The sequence below is a fragment of the Acanthopagrus latus genome, chromosome 3 (genome assembly GCF_904848185.1).
Source record: "Acanthopagrus latus isolate v.2019 chromosome 3, fAcaLat1.1, whole genome shotgun sequence".
Classification (NCBI taxonomy): domain Eukaryota; kingdom Metazoa; phylum Chordata; class Actinopteri; order Spariformes; family Sparidae; genus Acanthopagrus; species Acanthopagrus latus.
Genome location: NC_051041.1, coordinates 11,052,777 through 11,076,030, shown reverse-complemented (window position 1 = coordinate 11,076,030; position 23,254 = coordinate 11,052,777). Strand labels below are relative to the sequence as shown.

General features: G+C 44.5%; 1 protein-coding gene across 6 annotated transcripts in view; it reads right to left on the bottom strand.

The window, feature by feature from the left end:
* The window catches only part of tshz1 (teashirt zinc finger homeobox 1), a 159,407-nt gene that overhangs the window by 5,555 nt on the left and 130,598 nt on the right, over positions 1-23,254 (bottom strand). The gene's annotated exons all lie outside the window — the stretch shown is intronic.

Below are 23,254 nucleotides of genomic sequence, written 5' to 3'. Positions count from 1 at the left end.
TGGCTGGAGTCAACTTGGCATCGGCTGTGGAAGTCCTCACAGCGTGATGCTAGGAAACGGCCAGTGGACATGACAAGCTGTGTTGTTACTGCCTATGCTCCCTGAGTACTCACAGCTTCAAGTGTGCCATTTTAAAAAAGACCAGAGAGAGATTTATAGTATCAATGGAAAATGGCTGCCCACTCTCTAAGATTTTCATTTGTTTTGAAAATAAAAAAAAAAAATCTGCATTATTCTTCTCTTTAATCTCCAGGTGATAAAGATAAATAATTTAAGGAACTGAAAAGGAATAATTTCCTACAAAAGCAGACTAACTGACTAACCTGACCCTGAAAACAGAAATACCACAGAGAGGCAGGGAGAGGGAGAAATAGAGGGTTAAATATGCTAAGGCAGCTCCCCCAATCCATTCCTCGTAAGATGCTTGTCTGAGGTGCCAGAATCAGTCTCCAGTGAGGAGGCAGATGTGCTGTCAGCTTCAAACAGCATGTAGCTCTCTATCCCATAATCGGAATGGACATAATACCTGATGTTTGTGAGGTGCCAGTTACTGCTGCCTGGGAAAAGCTGGAGGTCCAACAGCTGCAACTCTCCGCCTTGCATGTGTATGAAGGTGTATGTGAGTGAGAGAGAGAAAAGCATGCTCCGTGTACAGCCTTTCTTATGAAACTATTCCTGCGCTGGCTTTGCTCTTTACTGTAAGCTCTTAATTATACGCAGGCTTTGGTGAAATCATTCACTTGAGTTAGTGACTCAATTAGTAGATTTTAACCTTTTGCAAATGCAGCTGCACTGCTTTCTTTCAACCTGTCTCGTTCCTCCGACCAAGATGCAGCCCACTGCATTGAAATAAATGCAAAACTGTACCTATTCAAAGTCAATGTGGTCAGAGCAGCTAAAGACAAAGCAGCTTAGCTGACAAAGTGAGAGAAACCTTACAGCAGTACAAACACACACATACACACACGGAAAGCACACTAACACTAAATTCTAGTCTTTCCCTGCCATCCTCCGTATGTTGCCTTGACAGGCATCAGTGTCAGGAGTGTGTCAGTGTCAGCCCGAGGTGTCAGTGTCCACGCAAACAAGCCTGAGAAGAGGTGGGAGGGGAAAGCAACAACAACAAACACAAGTCAGCCATTTTTTTTTCTCCCCCTTGCTCGAGCCTCCTCCTTCACCATCTGTGTCAGAAAAGCTGCGGGTGCCACCGCCGGCTAATAAGGCAATCAGAGATGGAAAAGATGCTGACACGGCGGCTTTCGAGCGTCACTCAGAACAAAAGAGGAAGAGGAGAGGGAGGGAGAGAGGGATAGGGAGGGGATTAAAATGGGGGTGGAGGGGGAGGAGTGGGGGAGAGGTGTCTGTTGTGGTTGTCAGTCAAAAACGTAAGCCCACTTTGTGCTGTCAGGGAGGATAGGGAGAAGAGTGGAAGTTTTGAAAAGAGAGGAGAAAAGATGTGTTTAGGCCAGCGAACAAGAGGTGTGTGTGTGCATCGGCGTGCGTGTGTGTGTGTGCGTGCACCTATCTCACAGAACATGACAGGGAACCAAGTTAAACAGCATCCGATGAACTAAGTCCGAGATATCAGGAGGGAGAAAGCATCAACATTTTTACAATGTGTGCCAGTTTGTAGGTGTGTAAGATAGGTGTGGCTGATCACTTGTGTATGTGTGTGTGCGTGTGTGTCAAGTGTCACAGTGTGTCAGGTGCATGCGGGGCTGCAATGTGGCTGGCAGGGGGGGAAAGCGAAGCCATCTGCGTTTGGAGAGGAGCCTGTCACTATTGTTGTGCCCAGAGTCCAGGATTTCCTGCTGCAGACAGGTGACACCACAGTAGGACATCCCCTCATGCTCTCTCTCTCTCTCTCTCTCACTCACTCTCTCTCACACACACACACACGCACACACACACCCCTCGCTTTATGTGCTTTTCGTGAAAATGCGACTGAGCTGAGTGAACAGCTGAGAAAACTGTTTCCTGGCTACCAACAAACACGCCAATTTAAGACTGAGCCACGTTTGATCGAAGTTAATGTGTGGCTGCTTTTGTTAAGAGATGTAACATCTGAAGAGTTTGGCTTCTTTAATCAAATGAATGAAGGATATGTTCTTTTATTCTTCAATAATCTCTATTATCTTCCACTAGGGATCGGACTAGAAAAGATATGAATGCCGATCACCACAAAAGACACTCCAAACAAGTTCACAATGACTGTGTTTTATTATCAGGATAATTGCGTATCAAAATAATTGTGAATATCCTCACTTAGATGTACAGTCCAATGTTGATTTCCTGATTTATTTTGAATTGCCTGAGGCTGTAACAATGGCTATAGTCATGGCATACGCATCGTTTCTCCCACAAAAACTAAGTTAAATTGGATGTGTGAGCAGTACAGATTTCAAACTTTAAAAAAAAAGGGTGAAGAGGTTACCACCATTTATTTATCTTTTATTTGTGCAGGAAGACCAAATTTGCTTGTTTATTGTTCAAGAAATTAATCAAGAAAGTGTTTTCTAGTTTTTAGGGGGTCCATGGCAAACAAAGGGTAATTCCTAATCTGTTTCTATACGTATTCAATTCTATAGTTATATTTATATTTGTCTATGTAAGGCATACAAAAACAGTACTGTCCTGGTTTCAAGGGCAAAGGTCAGCACTGGTTCCAAACATTTTACACAAAACATAGCCCGAACTTTGCGTGAAAGTTCACAACAGCTGTTCCATTGCTGGATTAAAACAAAGAATCCTGATTTCATTTTTAACTCCAAGTTACATTAAGTCTGCCCAATAGCGCAAAATATTACAAAATGTTTTTATTTAGAGACAAATCTGACGACCCTTGGCTGGTGTCAGACATCCTGACCGGCGCTGAGAGATAACATGAGACAGGGTGAGATAACTCGAGTACGACATGGGACTGGCACAATCAACACAACACCCCGCCCCCCTCAGCCCACACACACCAAACACACATTTTCCCCTCTAAACCTTCTTCATTTATTCATGTTGTCTCAGAGAAGAGGGCAATCCTGGCTCTCATTTGCAGTGCTAATGTCCAATTCCGCCAGCTTTCACCCCGCTGATTTACCCTGCGTGGCCGAGCGCTGCCTTCAGAGCGGGAGCGGCCGCCGAAGGCTCCCTCACACCGTTTAGCGGCCCTTCAAAATGGGAGCTCTGGCGTGGCAGTCTTATTTCTCTCTCCCGTTTCGCTTTGTCACCGGCCCCTCTATTCCCTGCCACTCACCTCTGATGGCTTTGGACAGGCCTGATCAGTGTGTGTCATTGACCTGCGCGACGTGCATGAGTGTGTGTGTGTTTCAGCAGAGAGAAGGCTGTAAATAAAATGACATTATTATTTCCTCTGTCCTATCATGTAGAAAAGCCAATTATGGTAATGCTTAGTATGTCAGGCAATCTCTGTCTCTCTCTGCTCTCCCCCGTCCTCTCCATTCTGGCTCTTTTTTTTCTCTCTCTGGAATAGTTGTGGCTGTGGTTTCATAGGACCTGACACTCTCTTTGGACCAGTCTGTGGACGACACACAGCGAAGCAGACAGTCTCCTCTCAGCCTCGAGACTAGTACCAGACCCACACAGCCTTTCATACAGTTCCGGGCAACCCTTCATAACACAGCCTGTGATTAACAGAGAAACATCGCTATATGAATCATGTACTAATAAAGTACTTATGGGGTTCATCAGAGTAACAACCTGGCACTTTGTTGTGGCTTAATGAAAGGTGTAAGTACAAAAATACAAACATAGCCATTTAAAGTTATTTTGATTTCTTACAATCTTTTGATTTTTTACAATCTCCCATCTACTTGAGTTGTCTTGGGTAATGCTGCCATGCTGTTACGCTGTGCAGAAATGTTTTGTGGACTACAAAATTTCACCCGATTTTCCGTCGGCACAGGGTTGAGTAGAAAGTGACTGAACTCTCAATGAATGTGTTTGTAATGGTTCTAAAAACAATTATTTTATACGCCTAAGGGCATGGCTTATTATCTATTAATTAATGTACCTACATTTAAATAGAAGTTAGAATTACACCGCAAATTGTGAATCGTACTGTATTATAAAGTGGTATCCAATCCTGCGTGAAAAGTTGCCATCGGGTAAGTAATTTTTAGACCAACATTGTGTAAAAAATTAAAAATTCCTCCTAGATTTACCCCTGTCAGCTGAACTATTCAGATCAATCAAGGTGTTTGTCTTTGTAGTGACTAGAAACTTTGCAGGGTTTAAATTCAAGAGTGTGTTTGTATCACCAGCCACCTCCCACAGCAGGCAGCTACGTACATGAGTGCTGCCACAGATACTGTCTGATAATGTATCAGCCATAATTTAACTCGCATCTTGCCTGACCGGACATGTAAAAGCTTACCTAACAGCCCCCCCGCCCCATCCTCTACTAACCCACATGGAATAGTCCACCATATGGCACAATAGCTCCGGGGCTTCTAATAGCTCGTGTGTCGTACAAATCCACCTTCTCAGCTTCCACAAGTCTTTCCGGCTGGGGAAAACACAACAGCCAGCGTGGTCTGCTCGTCATGCTGGCTGCTACATGCGCTCGACAACATTCAGTTTTTTTTTTCTTTGTTACCACAAAACAGTTTTGTGTCATTGCTTTGGATTCTTCATAGACGATAAATTGAGTTAAATAACCTGTTCCTAAACTTTTTGACAGCCCTGAGGGCTTTCCCATATGTTCTGAGTAATTTGCAATTACTTGAACTCATATTATGCTAATAGCCTTTTTAAATGGGTCACATAGGCAGTGCATTTTACCTCTGGCTCAGCTTCATTAGGCCACCGCGAGTACAGTACGTGTGATTCAGAGAGACCAAAATGATGGCAGCTCACTGAGTAGATCAGATGTAAGAAAGAAAGAAGCAAATCTGGAGAACTGCATCTTTTTTTCTGAAGAAAATAACCTCCAGTTTCTTGATTTGCTTAGCAGGTTTCTTCTTGTTCCTTTTCTCACTCGCTTTTTTTCCTTTCTTTCTTTCAATTTCTTCCTGTTTGTTCAGTTCTCCCGTGAGCCCGTTTTGACACGCCATGACAGTGACTGTGGTCTATAAATCACCTTTTCCATGAACTGTCAGTGCCTGCTTGTTCTGAGATGAAACAACAGCCATTAGATCATCGGCACCGTGGATTCCAGCCTTTTTCTGCTCGACTCTGCTGCCAAACCCCCCCCAACAACCTACGATCGAACACCGCTCTGGTGCTGCACAGACATTTCAAACCATCTGGTTTGTTTTCAGGCAAAGTACAGATAAAGCATTACTAATGCTAATTAAAGATGATGTGAGTGAGATTTACTCAACCAATGCCAAGCGCTGATTCGATGTAGGCTGCATCAGACAGATGTCATTTGTTAAACAGATTCTTTTAGAGCAAATATTGTCAGTCTCTTAATCGTCCATAAGATTGTCGTTATGCAGTGTTTGCATTTGAGTTTAAAGTTACTAATATTCATATTTAATAAACTGTTGTACTGTTGTATTGTTTTACACTTTTATGCTTGTTTTTCAATCAAGGGTAACAATGACTTGACAGGTGGGGGTTCTGTTTTTATCTTAAGAATGCATCAAAGAGCTAACAAGCTGACTAAACGACAAAGGTTTCATCCTTTCTTCATAGTCTTCGGAATTCACCTGCATTGCCCCTGACAGTGGAGCTTCCTCCGACTAAACAACATCTGCTCCCATCGCCTAGCAACAACCAGTTGATGGATGACCCCAAAGATGGATAATTACCATAAATCACTATGGTTGTGTGGAGAATAGAAGCAGAAAATCATTGTAGGCGAAAAACAGGCTGAACCACAGTTTAAACAAGTGAGCCTCGACGCGTTTACGCTAACTTTGTCTCCCATGAATTTGTTGAATCGCAGGCGCGAGCGGATTTCGCCAGTTGGCAAGAGCTGCGCGGTGAGCCCTTAAATTCAGCAAAATCAAAAGTGGCGTTGGATTTGTCTATTAGGGTCGTTTTGTTGGAGAGTTTCTTGAGAGTGGCCAGTGTTTCAGGCTGAATGAATAGAGGCTGTAAAATGAAACCTGATGAACTGACTCATGGGACAAAACCTGTCCTGAAGGAGCAGTGACAAAGAAAACAAAGTGGGCAGGGGAAGGAAGAAAGGAAACAGCAGAGAATGAATGATGGCAACAATGATGAGTTTAGTGCAGCAAAGGAGGCGAAGGGCGGGGGGGTGGACGGGTGGAGGAGAAGCAAGCACAAAGAGGAAGTGTGTTAATAGTCTGAACATACATGTGTATTTACATGCTGTGTGCGTCTGAGCAAGTGTGTGCAGGCGTAACGGAGGTAAGATGCGGAGAGAGGGAAAGAAAAAGAGGGCAAAAATAAAAAAAGGGAAGAAAATTAGAGGGCGCAGGGCTAAAACAGGGTCACAACCTAACCAGTTCGGTCTAGCCGAGTCCGGCTGCACAATAAGCCATCAATCAACCTTCTCCACGCTGTCAGACCTCCCCTCAATTCACAGAGGCCATCCACTTTGTACACTGCTGAGGAACAAAACACGGAGAAGGAAAAGGAGAGACAAGAGGGAGAGGAAAAAAAAAAAACACATACACTCTTTACTCTCTGTGGGAAGGAAACTCGAACCAGAAAATGGCACAGTGAGACTCATCCGTGTGCCTTTGTGAAATGTTTGCATCTTGTAGCTTGGCAGCGTCCGTCGGTGACAACTGCTAATTGCTCACAAGTTAGCCGGCCTGGAACATGCTTGCTAGCCGGCCACAGTAACTCTCAAGACTTCCTTCTACTTTGTAACTGATGAGTTTTAATGATGGAGGGAGGGGCTCTGAGTGCTAACAAGCTTGCTAACTTTCAGGAAGCAGGCTCGGTAGCTCACTCACGAACAGGAAAATAAGTTCACGCAATCAAAAGCACGCCTAGTCCAAGTTTGGACTTGGCCGATAATCAGAGCTGATATTCGATTGGCTGTTTTTTTTGTTTTTTTTTTAATTGTTGGTGTCTGTACTGTAAGACTGCCGATGAACTAATTTAAACATGTGCTCTCACCTCTCACACAGTCTCAGCCACAGCACTATCTGATCAGTAAAACATCACAAATAACAGTCTATAACCAATAAAACATTATGAGTCTATATTAACTATAAGTATGAAATAAATGTAGTTCAGAGGAAGTATGAAGTAGTAGAAAAGGGAAATAGTAAAGCACCTCAAAAATGTACTTAAGAACTGTGCTTGTGTAAATGAATAAATTCTGACCCCAAGTTTTAATGCTAATGAATATCGGTTCCTTGATTTGTAATTATCGGTCGACCCTTACTCTCAAAGGTCAGCTCTGTGAAGACGGTTATGGCACTAATTCACATGTTAAAGTTTGCCAAGTAGAACTTGACACAAATTAAAATGTGTGCAGATTCATTTGGCCCTCTCAAAGTAATAAGTAACCCATTAAGCTCCAAAGTTTATCGTTTAGAAAGCCTTAGAACTACTAAACAGTCTGATTTAAGACTGTGGAGTGGCGCGTGCACACACACACACACACGCACACACACACACACACACACACACACACACACACACACACGTCATTTTGTCTTTCTATATCGAGAGATATTTCATCAGCTCCTCTCCACCCTTATCTGCTTCTCGGCAAGACGCTCTAAAAACAAACCGACCAGCAGATATGCAACACATGTCTGAACACAAGAATGCCGGGGACTTCGTAAGAACAGCACCTCGGAGACCTGACTCACATCCCTTTCCCAACATAAACAAAGACAGACAAAGAAATCAGTACTTTGAAAACCATAAAGTCACTTCAGGGAAATTAATTAGAACCGCAAAAAACCCTCTGGGCAGGAGGCTGCCGAGGACGGCCGAGTGTCCCCAAACATTTTAGTGCTTTTAACTGCGTGTGTCACCGGGGAAATTCCAGCAATTGTGCACCATCAAAACCGTTATCCTTTATGCATCGCCACATTTTCTTTTTTTTTTTTTTTGCCCTGCCCGCTTCAAGTGATGAGTTAGTGCTGAAGTCTGGCGCTCCTTTAAACAAAGTTCTACTGTTTCATTTCAACGCTGGTTTAGGATTTAAGGCGTGATGAATAGCGTAGGGGCGTGACAAAAAAAAAAAATGTAACAAAAGCATAAGCTCGAACCACACAGCGATCTGGAGTGTGTGTGTGTATGCGTGCTTGTGTGGAGATTTTTTTTTTTTTTTTCCTCCTCCCTTTCCTGATGACCATGGCAATAAAGTGACAAAGGAAGAAATGATAGGAGGGAGGAGGGATTAGGGGCTGAAAAAGGGTCCCTGGAGAAAGTCAGTAAATTATGTACTGGGTTCTCAAAGTGGACTAGTATCAGTAGCCATCTCAGCCTAATTGCGTCTGTGTGCGACTATGTACGCCTGTGTGTGTGTGTGTGTGTGTGTGTGTGTGTGTGTGTGCGTGAGTGTACAATGGCTATGAACAGCTTCACAGTCAGAGAGAGAGGCAGGAAGAGAGGAAGCAATCCTTCAACAGAGCACAATATCAGACCGCGGACAGACAACTAACGGCTGGAAGGTTCTGGAAACGAGAGAAAAGCCTGCCTCCCTCACATTTCAGCTCCCAACGCCGCCTCCCAAAGTGCCCTCCATCTAACACTTACACACACACACACACACACACGTACGCACGCACACACATAAATGGCACCATAACTCTATATCCGCAATCAATCTCAGCTATGAAGACGCATCCATCTTCAGTAATGTTAATGGGGAGGGTTTTGGGGGTTGGAGGGGGTGGAGGACAGGGGTAAAACAGAGGGTATGTGACTGCAGAGCTGACCTCAGAGCAGTGTGAGGTAATACAGCCTGTGTGCGTGTGTGTGTTTAATAAAGACAGTAAATGAATAAAAAGCGAGAACGGAGCGGTGTGCATCTGTGCGTACACGTCAGCGTGTTTGCCCGCGTGTCGCGAGGTCAGGTGTGCGTGCGTCAGCGTGTGCGTGTGTGTGTGGGATAGAGACTGATGGCTGTCAGCTTGCATCTGGCAGAGAAAATAAATTAGGCTTATGAAGACAAATGAACAGGCGATGGAAAGAGTAAACGGGGGTGGAAGGGGGATCACGACAGCGAGAGAGAGAGAGAGAGAGAGGGGAAGAAGAAAGAGGATAGAGGAAGGAATGAAGAGGAGTGCAACATAATGGAGGAAGAAAAGAGGGATATTGTGAGTATGTGGTGGCATGGATATGAAAGGGAAGGAGATGGAGCGGCGCTGCCAAGTAAGAGAGTTCCTTTCGGCAGCCAGTGACCGTTCATTAAGAGGGACGGGCACACAGTCAGGCCTGCTGCTGGCAACAGGAGAAGCTTTGGCTGCGGCTTCTCTGGCTGCAAGGGGGAACATATATGTGGGTGTATGTGTGGGTATGTGTGTTTGTAGCTGCAGCGCCAGTATGTTAAAAATCCAGATTCTTTTTTTTTCTTTCCTTTTTTTCTTGCTTCAGTTGAACTGCCTCTTCTTCAGACTTTTCTTTCTTTCAACATATAATGCGTGATCACCGGGGTTTTGTATCTGTGCTGGAAGTGCCTCCCGGTGTGTGTTTCCTCTGCTTGTGTGTCGGTGTCAGCGTGTATCCATGTGTGTTCTATCTCCGCAGATTTGTCAGTGTCTATCCCGTGACACACTCCCCTCGCTGCGAGTGGAGGAGAGCTCTCGGGGGGCTTTGTCACGCGGCGGTCTGTTCTTTTCCTCAGGCCTGGCGCCCCTCGTTTGATAAATGACACATGTCATTCTGTCAGCCCCTGCCATCCGGGCTGGGAGGCCCCGAGCTGATGTATGGCCGCCCAGGCTAAAGGAAATCAGAGTGTTTTGGCAGCGCCCTGAGAACATGGCCTCTTATAAGGGGGATGTGTGTGTGTGTGTGTGTGTGTGTTTGTGCCTGTCTGTCTGTGATACTGAGCGCATGTTTAATTGTGTGTGCGTGCGCCCATTAGTAAGTGTCTGCGTCTCCCCGAGTGAGTGTTTGTATGTGTGTGTGTGTGTGTGTGTGTGTGTGTGTGTGTGTGTGTGTGTGTGCATGTTCTCAACCTGTCAGGCGGACGGGCAGAGGGAGACAAATCATCGTCATGGCCGCCCCAGCTGTTCCCCAAATTTGGTGCGAGGAGGAGAGCGAAGGGGGGAGAAGGGAAAAAAAAAATCTCGCCGTTTGAGTTTTAAACGGCTGATGCTTCCCAGAAACGGGAATGAGTGAGAGGACAAGTGGAGCTCAGCGCGTGCGCACACACACACTTACTCACTCACAACACACACTCACACAAACAGAATCAAAAGTCCAATGCTGGAATAGGAATCAGGCCAATCCCAGAAGGAGGCAACAGACAGCCGAAGTGGTTTTCCTTGAAAACAAACACACATGCTTCAGATGTACACACGTGTAAACACATGAACACAAACTTTGGACAAGGGATTTTGCACCTTAACCAAAAGAAAAAGGCTGAGAGGCACGAAAAACTAAAACTAAAAACCTGAATTTTTCTTCCCTTTCTTTATCTTTTCGTGCACGACCTCAACCTTCACCACCACTTTTATTTACTATCTCTCCCCCCCCCAAACCTCGCCACATATGTTTGGATGAATCTCTCAAAATGTCCTCGACAAAACTATCTCCCGGGGGCCAGACGATCCTTATGGCTACGTGCAAACATCTCCCCGGTGGAGCACAGTCCCACCTGGATGATGTGAACTCTGTATGACCCCGTTTGATTGGGCGCCGGGCCCCGAGCTCCCTCCCCCACCCTTCTCTCCCACAGAAAAAGAAGCGGGAGAAGGGGGGGAAAGAAAAAAAAAAAAAACAGCGTCATTAAGCTGTGAGTGATGAGTGGCAGCCATGGGTGACATCCTCCCCTCTCTCTTTCTCTCTCCTCCACTATCCCACTGCTTTCACTGTCTCTCGCTCTCTTTTTTTCTTCTCCATTGCCTTGATACTTTTCTCTCTCTCTCTCACTTTATTCACCTCTCGCTACATCCCTCAACCCCTCAAGTCATTTCTCTTTCACTCCTCTGTTGCTTTGCCTCCTCTTTTTCCACTCCCTCATCCCCTCTCTTCCCCCACCCCCGCCGTCCTCCCTGGTTCTTTTTTGTCTGCTGTCACTCTTTTTCTCTTCTTTTTTTTTCACCCCTTTATGCCCCTCCTCTCACACACACACACACCACACACACACACACACACACACACACACACAATAGTGCCTCACTCAGTCCTGTCTAGCTCTCTGGCCCCGGTCATGTAGACACTCAGCTCCTCCATACATAATAGATCCCAAATATCAAGAGGAGGGGTGCAACATTTTCGCCCGCTCAGGATTGTGCCATCAGCGCTGCTTCCACAGTAGCTCCACTGTCTGGCACAGCAAAGCTAAAAATGTCCGACTGTAGTTTTAAAATAGTTTTTTTTTTTTTTTTTACGGCCCTCTTTTTCAGACAGGCTTTTCCAGTCATGTGGGTAATTTTTCCGTCCCCAGGGAGAGAACTTATCACACTTTAGCACAGCTTCTCAAGATTTTAGATGCTCTAAGCTTTTAATTGAACGTCACATCTCGTCTTTGTGTATTCAGAGTGATAGATTTGACATTTCTGTTGGTTTCAAATAAGCCACTGATGCTGCTATAAAACAATGGGGGAGGCTATTGCTAGATATAATTTGGCAGACTAAATATTGGCTTTGTACATTTTTACAAACTTCGTAAATGATTAAACTTTATATTTATGTTGCAACTTTAAATGTTCAATTTCGTGATTTGACAAGGCTGTGCTTGTGCTAGGTTACGTTTAGGCACATTAACCACTTGGTAAAGGTTTGGAAAACATTGTGTTTCGGCTTTAAAATGCCTGTTTTGGTTGTCACAAACATGGCTGAACGTTGTGCCGACTTTCTATCAAAAACATCCAAAAGTCAATGAAATGTTAATACGGTAGCCAACATGAGACACGCACAAATTTAAACACATCAGTTTGTTTGCAGAAACGTTAACTGCCAAAACATTTTTCTGGAGTCGGACTGTGTACAAAAGTCCTGCGGGAAACTAGGAATTGAGTATTCTCGCCAATGGAGGGGTCAGTGGAGGAGTCAGCGTAATGAGGTAATTGACTGAACTCTGTAAACTTGATGTTAATCAGCGCGAGCCGTTCTGATCCTTGATCTTGTTTGGGTTGACCTCGTTTAATTAACCAGTCCTGACGCACATTCTCCCTCTGCGCCCAAAAATAACTTGAATGGAGAATGTTACGGATATTGTCTGATTTTTCTTGTGAAATAAAAGTAATCGGATGAATGAATACGTTTGCTGAATACGCCGTTGTCAGCCCAAACCTGTTCTCACACTGTGGACTCCCAAACAGTGAAGCTACGGCTCCTCTTTCTCACACTGATAAGATAATATGAGGAGTTCAAGGCTGTGCACATTTTCTTTGCTATAAGAATGACTTTGGGTTTTGGGATTGTTTTTCTGACACAACATATTTGCCGCCATCAAACTGGGCTGGGTAAACTGAGATTCATAGAGTGATGTTTACTACAATATACATGAGCATAATTGGCCAATTTATGGGTCATTTCAATACTCTTAAATGACATATAAAGAGACATTTTTAGCACTCATGTATAGTGTGTTTTTGAGGAAATGTAAAGTGTATTTTTAGTCAATGCTTGCTGTCCAGTCAGACCTGCTACTGAGACATCACTTCAGGCTTTGGGCATAAATTTCTCTGGGCTGCTTTTCTATTTCCTTAAAATCTGACAGCAGTCACTGTTAAACCACAGAAGTTTCAGGACAAGGCTCCAACTATGAGGCAAGACGGGAAAGGAATGAAGTGACAATCTGAGAAGATGGAGAGAAAAAACAGATTAGTTAAGTTAAAAAAGTCTCGCACTCACCTAGAAAATGACTCATACGCACGGGTCTAAATATACTGGAATAAGCTACTAGCAAGGTGGCAGATATATTACGCAGACCTTCACAAAGGTGAAATGACGAGCCAAAGTATATGGTGAGGTAGGAGGTGGGAGCAAATTCTACTAACTGGACATAAATGGACCAGCAAGACAGAATCCAGAAACCGTTTTATCAGGGGTGTTTTTCAGGAGGACACCACAATCCTCCAAAACACAAATATGCACAAAATGTTCACAGGTCATTGTGGAATCAAGAAAAAAATACAAGTCAAAGCTATGACTTCAGTGAGGAAGTTAAGAAGGTTTACATGATACACACGATGCTACGTGGCGAAGGGGGAGCATTAATTGGAGCTACTTAATTACAGTACTTGAGTAAACGTACTTATTGTATCAAGTTCAGTGTCGATGCAGGCTATGATACAAACATTATTCAATATCAAAATGCTTTCAGGGTGGTTAATTCGATGCAGTGGCAGTCCTGTCATGGTGCGCCGGCAGAGAGGCAGATGGACCCGAGATAGACAAGTAAACAGGCCGACAGTTGGGTCAACAGACAGACTTAGACACAAACAGAGACAGGTGATCACAAACAGATGCTCAGGTGGACAGCCAGTTAGACAGTCAGACAGAGCCGGCGCGTGCTGTGTGAGGGGGCTGAGTGACGACAGGAGACATTTGGGTGTATGAGCGGTCTCCCGCTGTTCTCCCGGAGACAGACGACTTAGAAGGACAGAGCTGAGCTTATACCCCCCCAGTGATTGTCACTGTCTGAGACAACACGGCGGCTCAGGGAAGATTTGGGAGGAATTTTTTGGGGAAGGGGGGGCATGTGTTGCTGACTGGACTGGCATCCAGAGACATTATATCCTCTTTCGGATGCCCATCAAGCCCGGCGACTGTTAAGTGATTACTTTGTGCAACCCCGAGCGAGAATGTGGTCAATGTTCCTTTTGAATAAAAGGCCCAAAAGGAAACCGAACAACAAGCAAATGCTTTGATTCTCCTCGTGTGCGACGTGGTTTATGGATAATCTTAACGGGAATGGCTCATGGAAAGTACATGACTGTCATGTGTTTGGACTTCTGAGGAGATGGCACAAAACTGAACTGCCCTTTTCAGATTTAGAAGTGTGACTGTAGCACGTTGCTTAAATCAGACTATTTGGGGGAAAAAAGTAAAAGGTTCTTGAAATATGAGAACAAGGCCTGTGGGCCTGAAAGGCTACAACGCTCTCCTTTACAGACGTCGAGTTCATGTTCTTGTAACCAGTTCACTGACTCTTGAGCATCCGACGAGAGAGAGAGAGAGCGATAGATGAGGGCGAGAGGCGGGGAGGAAGATGAAAGAAAATATGAGCAGGGTAGAGGAGTATTGAGTCAGTAAGATAGAGATTGATGACAGATAGGAAGATGAGAAAAGGCTTACGGGGAGGGAGAGAGAAAGAGGGGGCCTGTAATCCCCCCCCCAAAAAAAAGAAAAGAAAAACGAGGGGAGAGAGGGAGAGATGGAGTAGGCTGAGATAAAGATGAAGAGGTGAGGGGAGGAAAGAGAGATGGCACTACACCAGGCTGCAGCATGACCTTCCCCAGTGTCCGCTCTCAAGGACAAAGTGTCATCTGTTAACTGTATCCGTTCCCAGATGGCTTATCTGCCGTAAACTAGTGTCCAAAAAAAAAAAAAAAAAAAAAAATGATATTCATTGCTTCTCAACTCACCTTATCAGTTAAATAAACACTCCTTTGGGGATAGAAATTTCCGCCCCCCCAACTGACTTTTGTCCACTTGCATTGACTGTGGTTTGGATGTGCTGAGGCCAGCTTTTATCAGCGTCCATGTAATAAAAACGAGTGCCTTTCTTCTCATAACACACAGCGCCGGTCAGTGCTCTGAACACAGTCCAACCCAGGCAGGGTAAAACTTTACCACGAGCTGCTGCTGCTGCTGCTTCGTTTGCATATGTTTAATTCATGTAAATGCTCTCCTGATGTTTACAAGGTTGATTATATTCAAACCACCAAGTATACAGTTATCGTGTGTATACGTATTCGAGCACAAACTCACTTATTCTATTTGTAAGCCTGCAGCGTTTTCTGGGATGCTTTATGGTTCGGCGTGAAGAATCGATGCAACTCTCTGTCACAAAGTTTTAATTTTCCTGTTCTGAACTTAAATGGAATTTATGCTGCGACGCAACATCGAGCCAGGAAGCGCCGCGGTAGTTAGTGCCTTGAAGTCACCCTTATTTCTCTTCACCAGACAGTTTCTACAATTGTTTTAAGGCTTCCAGCAAAACTTATGATGTCAACATTCCCTTTTGAGATCATCAGGAACGTTCCGATTCACTCAGTTTAACATTGAAAAGTAAATGGAAAGTTTACGTAGCAAAACTATCCTGTCACCTGAACTCAGGGTGTGTGCGTCTTTACTCCAGAACTGTGCTCACTGCGCCTCGTGGAATCCAGTGGGATCATTTTGTGTAAGGTAACATGCGGCCAGAGAACTGCTGACACGAGGGAACCATTAATGTAGATCTGTAACATTTGGTCGATACCTGATCTGCTTAATTAGGTCAGTATAGGCCCCGCTATGGATTGAATGGGTAGATCCGTGGCTAAAACATTATATTTACTTTTATTTCAGGGCCTATGAAGTTATCATGGGGTGACAAGTGGCTGGATATATGAAATTAGAAAAGTGTACACAACTAACAGTTGTGTAAGTGTCATCAGTTCAGTATATTAGCTGGATCACAAAAGTGATTAACCCTCCTTTCAGATAACTGCATTTGACAATATGGAGAGATCATTTTCAGCTTGCTTAATCCACGAGGTGACGGCCATGTTGGTGTTGGTGACAAATATTGAGTAAGACAATGTAGCATGCCACAAAAAAAAGTGTTAGCTTGAGGACAAACTGTGACAATAGGATCAAAACTGTATTCGTCTCACCACTTTGAAGACTAATGTTCATACTGAACTGTTCTTCGTTCTGTGAACAAATTCAAGGACTAAACTTCGACAATCGACAAAGAAATATATGTTTATTCATGTGCCTGCATGTTAACTTGAGAATACAACAGATCTACCTGGCAACAGTGAAGCTGGTGTCTGTGTTGCTGTGTGTGTCTGCAGCACAGCGCAGCCACATATAATCAGCGGCTAATAACAACACAGTGGGAGTCGCTGCCCCACCGTAAATCAATGGGCAAAATAATTGCTAATACACTGGTTATCGATTTGCGTGCCCGCCATGCACTCGTTTTCTGGGGCGACTGTGGCTAAGCGCTACAGCAGTGACAAGGGTAAAGTGTTATTTCTCGAAAAGGCACGTCGACGGACAGCTGGGCAGGAAGAAATGACTACAGGGCCTCGGCAGTAATTCTTAATTGACACCTGTCAGAGCCATGGCAGCAGTCACAGCTGCTGCAGGAGAACATCTACCCAAGTCCTGTTCATCTGTCACTTTTAATACCTTTTCTTTACAGGCTCTCTTCCTCTCCCTCTGTTGTCTCCTTCCCCTCACCCAACCCCTCTCTGCCCAGATGTTCAAGGCCAGTTAACAGGAGCAACACAACTTCAGGGACGGGTTGAACAGTGTCTCGGAAGGCAGCTCTCTCACCGTTAGCGCTGTTTTTTTAATGTTTGCCCCGCGGATCAAAGGTGGTTTTTCAGCCTCAGCTTTACCGACTGAGCTCTCGACTCAAGTATCATCGATGTAAGAGCGCAAGAGATTCAATGAAAGGGAGCACTGGGAGTAATCTAAACCTCGCTGTGCTCGCTTTGGTGGCCATGTATCTCCAAGTCTTATCTCTGGCATGATCATGGTGATTACTGCAACGAGCGCCGCCTCTGTGGCAATTTCTGATACATCGAGTGTAGCACTGAACAAAAAAAAAAGAAAAGAAAAAAAAGGGATGCTGAGTAATTTCTGAAGTAAATATCTGAATCAGAGCAGAGTCTCTTAAGCTTTGAGCAAATTCGATCACAGTGGCGGCGTCTGTCTGGTCAAGAGCGCATCAATCATGCAAGGACACGCACGCACGCACGCGCGGTACTTACAGACGCGGCGATGTAACATTACGCTGGAATTGGTAACTAAAAACATAAAGTGCATTTATGCTTTATGACACAGATATACGCGACCGCTGTACGCCACAGCAGAAAAACATGAGAGAGCAACGAAACACACTCCAGACTGGAGGCAGTGGAGACAGGAGCTCCCCTGAGTACACACTGACCTCTGAGTGTACTCCGGACCTCCCGTCTGCTCGCCTTAAATCATGACTTGCCATTTTTCCCCTTTCTTTTCTCTGCATCGCTCATTCCATTCACTGCACTCCGCCTAATTCCCTTTGTCTTTCTTAGTCTGATTCTTAAACTGGCCGATATTATTTGGAGGAAACTGTCAGCGCGACGTGTGTGTGTGTGTGTGTGTGTGTGTGTGTGTGTGAGGAGGCAAAATGCAGCTGGCCCAATTTTGGGTGTCTGACTGCCCGTAATTCTTTGCAGTTTAAATAAAGTCCAAACAAACCGTGTTAGTAATAATGTGCGATTTCAAGCATTGTTCAGTCCAACAACAGCAAATCTCAATTATTCTCCACATGTGGAAACTAAAGAATTGGTTATGTTAATGCCCAAAAATGAGCTGCGACAATCAGGCGATTCATTGATCGCGAGAAAATTAATGGGGAAACTATTTCAATAATTCAGCAATCGTAAATTTAAGCGAAACCTTACTTGTTTTCAGTTTCTCGTACATGAGAATTTGACTGCTTCCTTCTTCAAACATGATTGCAATCTAAATATCTTTAGGTTTTGGACTGTTTGTCAGATTAATATCTGGTTTCGTGAAGATAAAACAATTTCTTTTTCTCCTATTTTACAACGTTACTGATTAAATCAGAAAATAACCATACTGAAAATGACATTTAGTTAGAGCCCCATCCAAAAAAAATCCTGATGGCCGGGATAAAGGCAGTCACGTCACATACGATTTGCGATATCCATGTGTTTGTGCTGGAATACAAGGGTGAATGAGTTTTAAGTGAGTGTTCAGCAATCGGTTGAATTCATTTTATAAACGTGCCTCTGATCCCCTTTCACCCAACTGGCCGTTTCACTCCATCAGCAGAAGTTGTTTTGCTTCACAATAATCAGCAACCGGTTTCCCTAAACCCCCTTGAGGACATTCATGTGGATGATTTCAGCCTTGTTATAATTCCTGTTATTATTTTACATCCCCACTTTACATTGTGGGTTCTTTTTTTTTTTTTTGTCATGTACAGCCGTTTTGAATCGAAGCCAAAGACATACCTCTGTGAATGGAAAACAGACACGCTGAAAAATCAGAGACAATAAATACAAGCAGGATGTATTTAAGACTGAGGATGCGCGTGAGCTTTCGTTCCCGTAAAGAAAAAAAAAAAAAACGACCTTGTTTTCATTGCTTTCTTTTGTCAAGGCTCCTCGTGTCTTGCCTGAGTGAAAACCCAGGTTTTCCTGCTTCCTCTGAACCTCATTAAGCTCTGGGATAGTTTTACCTCGCAGCTGCGGTGCTGGATGCCTTTACATGGCGAGCCTAATTCCCACATATTTTCAATTCGCCCCTCTCTTTTCCATAAGAGCAGTCATCGATCTTCATTTGTCACTTAACCTCCACGAAGATGAGGACAGAGAGCGTTAGTTGTGTGAGTGTGCGTATTAGTGTGTGTCTTTGATTTCCTCGAGGCCTACTGGCTCTGACACCACATGCAAATGAAACTGCGGGTGTAGCGGAGTGTGGGATAGCAAATATATCCACTGACTCCTTCAGTCAATGTCACCTGTTAATGACACTTTACATACGCCGCCTTATCACGCCATCAGAATATTCCACACACACGTACACACACACCGACGTGCTCTGTTCTCGTCTGCAGACTTTTCACTACAAATAACACCATTTTTTTTTTTTCCGCCCCTCACAGCGCAGCTTCAACTCCTGACAAATGTCATTAAATACTTTATCAGACACATCCCGATAAAAAACCAACACAAGTTTTCCAGGGTGCTGGCTTCTTAGTTGACAGGTGCCGTGAGCTAAATTTCTACGGAGGAAACACAATGCGGAGTAACAACAACAAAATGTATTAACGCTGCTCGGCTTAGAACTTTGTTCCTGTTCTGTCAAACAAACCGAAAAAGCTGTTACCAGAGAGATCAGAGGGAAAGTATTAAGAAAATCTTCCTCATTCAATGCGAGCCGCATATATTCGCATTTTCTTTTACCTGCAGTGTACATATTGTCTGACTGTTTACAGTGAGAGCTTGTATACCGAGCATAACAAGCGTACATACGCGTCGCAGGGATGTTTGTGTCCAGCACGGTGTTAGCTTCGCATTTGTCACACTGCGAGCACCTCTGCTGTTGACTTTACACTGGAACAACTGCGGGGGGGGTGTATATGAGAAGTGGCTAACACCAAGTTGATTACATCAAGGCAGCTTGCAGACTTGACAACCTTGCTGAATTTGTAAGCATTAATCGGTGGGGCCCTGTCACTGATCCGTCAGCTACCTGGATAATTAGGGACCACGACTAACGATGCCGTCGGGGAAGAAGGGAAGCTCAACTTCTCCCCCACCCGCCCACCCTCAAGTCATAATTAAGAGACTCCCTTTGCATCGAGGCAGCGATGGCGGCAGTATATCTGTTTAGGAGAGGCGAAGGCAGATGTCAGTGGCGGAGCTCACAAGGCGAGGCACTGCCTGCGCATCCTGTTCAATCAGCGCGCGCCTCATTGTGGCTTCAATCTGGACATGTTGCAGGGGTGCTTTAATTAAACATGTGCTGAGCTAAGCTACACAGACAGATCATTAAAAAGGTAGCTGTGAAGTTCGTTTATCGGGGACACCGAATCATACATATTAAAGAAAATTAACGGCATCTCTCTCCCCGTAATGCGAAATGCTTGATTTATGTTTAGAGCGCTAAACTTTTTAATTAGTGGCATCAGAGTGTGAGCGGCCGGAGTCAGCCAGTCTCCCTAACGTTTCTATCAGGAGAGCAGACAAAAGGCGAACTAATTACCGTCTTCAGCTATGAAGGAACACATTTCCACACGACAGTATCACAGTGTGGCACTTCCTCTCCCTTCATGACCTGCGCTAATTCTGTCAGTCCAGAAAACACTGCTCTCCCCGCCGTCAGTGAAGATGAGAAACCGGCGCAGGATCAAATGTTTCTAAACTTTAACATCTAAGAGTGAAAGGAAACTGAGTGGATTCCTGATTCTCCGGAGCAAGTACACGGGTATAAAGATGTTAATCCGGTGAACTCGCATCCCGGTCCGTCCCACAGGGGATTGCTCCGCCCACTTCCTCTGTCTCAGCCAGTAAAACTAAATGTTTTCTTTTTGATAGGACAGGTAATAAAAAGAGGAATTTTTTTCTTCTTCTTGAGGAATAAATCTAACACCAATCACACTGATATGTTGAATGATTAGTTGACAGATTCATTACTTAGAGTGACAGTGTTTGATTTAAGATATTGCGGCTGGCAAACCAAAAGCAAGAGTCGACGTGCAGCAGCGCTGTCAGTTTTCCAACAGCGATCGAAAGTGTGACCTCGGCATCAAGGCAAGTACACAGTTGTATCTTTGTATATCTTCTAAATGATGTCTCACATCCGCTAATTAAACTAATTAATGTTTCTCTGGGTTTAAGGTGTACAGTGTGTTGCCACTGTAAATGGAGATAGTGCTGCTGATGCCAAAAGTCATACTGCAGCAACACAGCAGTTACCATCAAAGCCTTTAAAGGTATAAAGTCAAGCCTGTGCTGTTAAAGCCTTTATCACAGCACTTCAATTACAGCTGCGACTGACTGTTTCACAAAATGGAATAACTTTATCGTCCACGAGATCAAAAACAAAATCCTCACTAACGTGTAGTTTTTGACTAATGGACCGGTCTGTAAAAAAACAGAAAATATTGAAAAAAATGGGTTTTAAAAGCTTCCACGTCCCGAGCCGACGTCAGACCAACAGTCCAAGAAAGTGAAAATGTACAATTTAAACCACACTGAATCTTGTTCCATGAGAAGCTAACGCCAGAGAATGTTTATAAAAAGGATTTTTTTGCACTGACATGAGGCCTACGCTGCCATCGTCCGAAACCAACGGTCAACACGAGTTTAACACACAAAATGGATCACAGAAGGAGAAGCGAAACTTGCACGTAATCACAACACTGTTCACGCTTTAACCACCTCCTGCATTTTTTCCCTACTCTCCTCACAATTACCTGCATTGTTTATCTTCCATGCATGACTTGAGGTCACGTGAGAAACACCTCAACACAACTGCAGTTCCGCGAGAGACGACCACAACAACAACGACAAAAAAAGCCTGAAAATGACGACAAATGACTGCAGCAAAAGTCTCTGCTGCTCAAATTGCACTGCACTGAACTCAACTGCCAAAACTAACAGATGCAGTAATGCGGTTCCAAATGAAAGAACACTGATGTATTGTCACTGGTCATAAACTAGATAGGGTACAGCGCCATTACAGGGTCTAAAATCATCACTGTGACTGATGAAACAGAGCCCATTTGAAATGGCATACAAAGAGCCATTGAAGCCTCTCCCTCTCTCTCTCTTTCTCTCTTTCTCTCTCTCTCCGAGGAGCAACATTTTGTTTTAGTGCAACTCCAAAGTGACAAATCGAGGCTGTGGAAATATCTGCTAATGCATTGTAAAAATAGCCTCGCGTTTATAGGTGCAGGAAGCAGCGGCACGCACTCACGCACACACACACACACACACACACATCAGCAGAGGTGTTAAAGTTTGCGGATTGACCATATGTCATGCACTGGAAATAATGCAGAGACAGAGCCTGCCAAGCTGGGATTGACCATTACTGGCTGTGATGTATGCGTCTGTCACAAAAACAGACAATTAAATCAATATTCAAAAGCTGAGCCGGAATGGGGCCACTTCAGAGCTCGGCTGAATGACCAGAAGAGGCTGGCAAAACAGGAAACACTTCTTTTTTTTTTTTTTTTGTTTTGTGTGTGTGTGTGTGCGTGCGTGTGTGTCGCTCCACGCGATCTTTTGGGGATTTCGCCACTATTTGCGGGCCGACGGCGTTCATTTCCAGTGAGCAGGCAGCTTCTCTTCAAACACATTTCTCTCTATCCATCACTAAAGCCTCGCGTCAATTAGAAATTACAGCCCCACCGAGTTCAAAGTCTTTCTGTCACAACCTTGATTAAGTCTGCTTAACCTCACATTTCCACCGCCTGCTTAACATTCTACAGCTGTTTTATTCGGCTTTGGTCATTACTGCACCGACTTCAAAGGCTCCTCTCCTCCCCACCACCAGCACCACCGCCAGCACCCGTCATTTTGAAAATGCATGTCAATCACACGCATCTCCCAGGGACATCAAATGGATTCGGGCAAATGTGCGATTCTCTCTCGGAGCAGTTCACGTCTGGTCAGGTTAACGCCGACATGGAGGCGAAAACGTCGAGAGGCGGTACGTTGGGGGGGTGGGGGGCTGAGGAGGAGACTTTTCTCTGAAAATGTGGAATTATTGTACTTTTTGCTAAAGAACTGTCTTGTGAAAAACACACTGAAAATGCTTGTTAAATGACAGGATCTCACTCAAAACCCCCCATGCACACGTACATTTCCAGCATCAACAGACGGGCAGTAATAGGTTTGTGGGAGCAGAAAGTTGCTAAACTTGATATTTCCTGCCGTGGCAATGATAATACAGAGATTTGACACACTTCGCCTCCTCCTTTATCACTCTCGCATTCGTGCGTGGTGTTAAGTCGCCAACCTTCTTTTCTGCAAGAGGTGAACACAGAGGTCAGGTCAAGACTTTGACCATTAGAGGCTCACCCTGCAGTGATTTTAGGGCTATTTCTGGAGATTCCTCCCTGTGATCTCGCTATGCCCCAGCACCCCCCCCCCTCCTCCCCTGCCTCCTCCTCCTGGGGTATTAATCGTGAAGTATTTACCCCGCTTGAGAACTTTTTCTTTCAATTTGTCTTTTCTTTGCTCCGCTGCGGGGGCAGAAAGTTACCCCTTTGAGGCAGTCCAGCTGCCTGGGCGCATGCGTGTCTCCACGCTGAATGATTTACTGATGTTTATCAGGAATGAATAGATCAAAGGCAGTCGCATGACAGGCGATCAATCAAGCATCAAATCAAGGATGGCAATCCCAGAGCGGAACACAAGCTGAGGGGAGAGACAGAGAGAGAGAAAAAAATACGCCACTTTCTCTTTTTCTTTCCCTTTTCTTGTCTCGCTGGCAACAA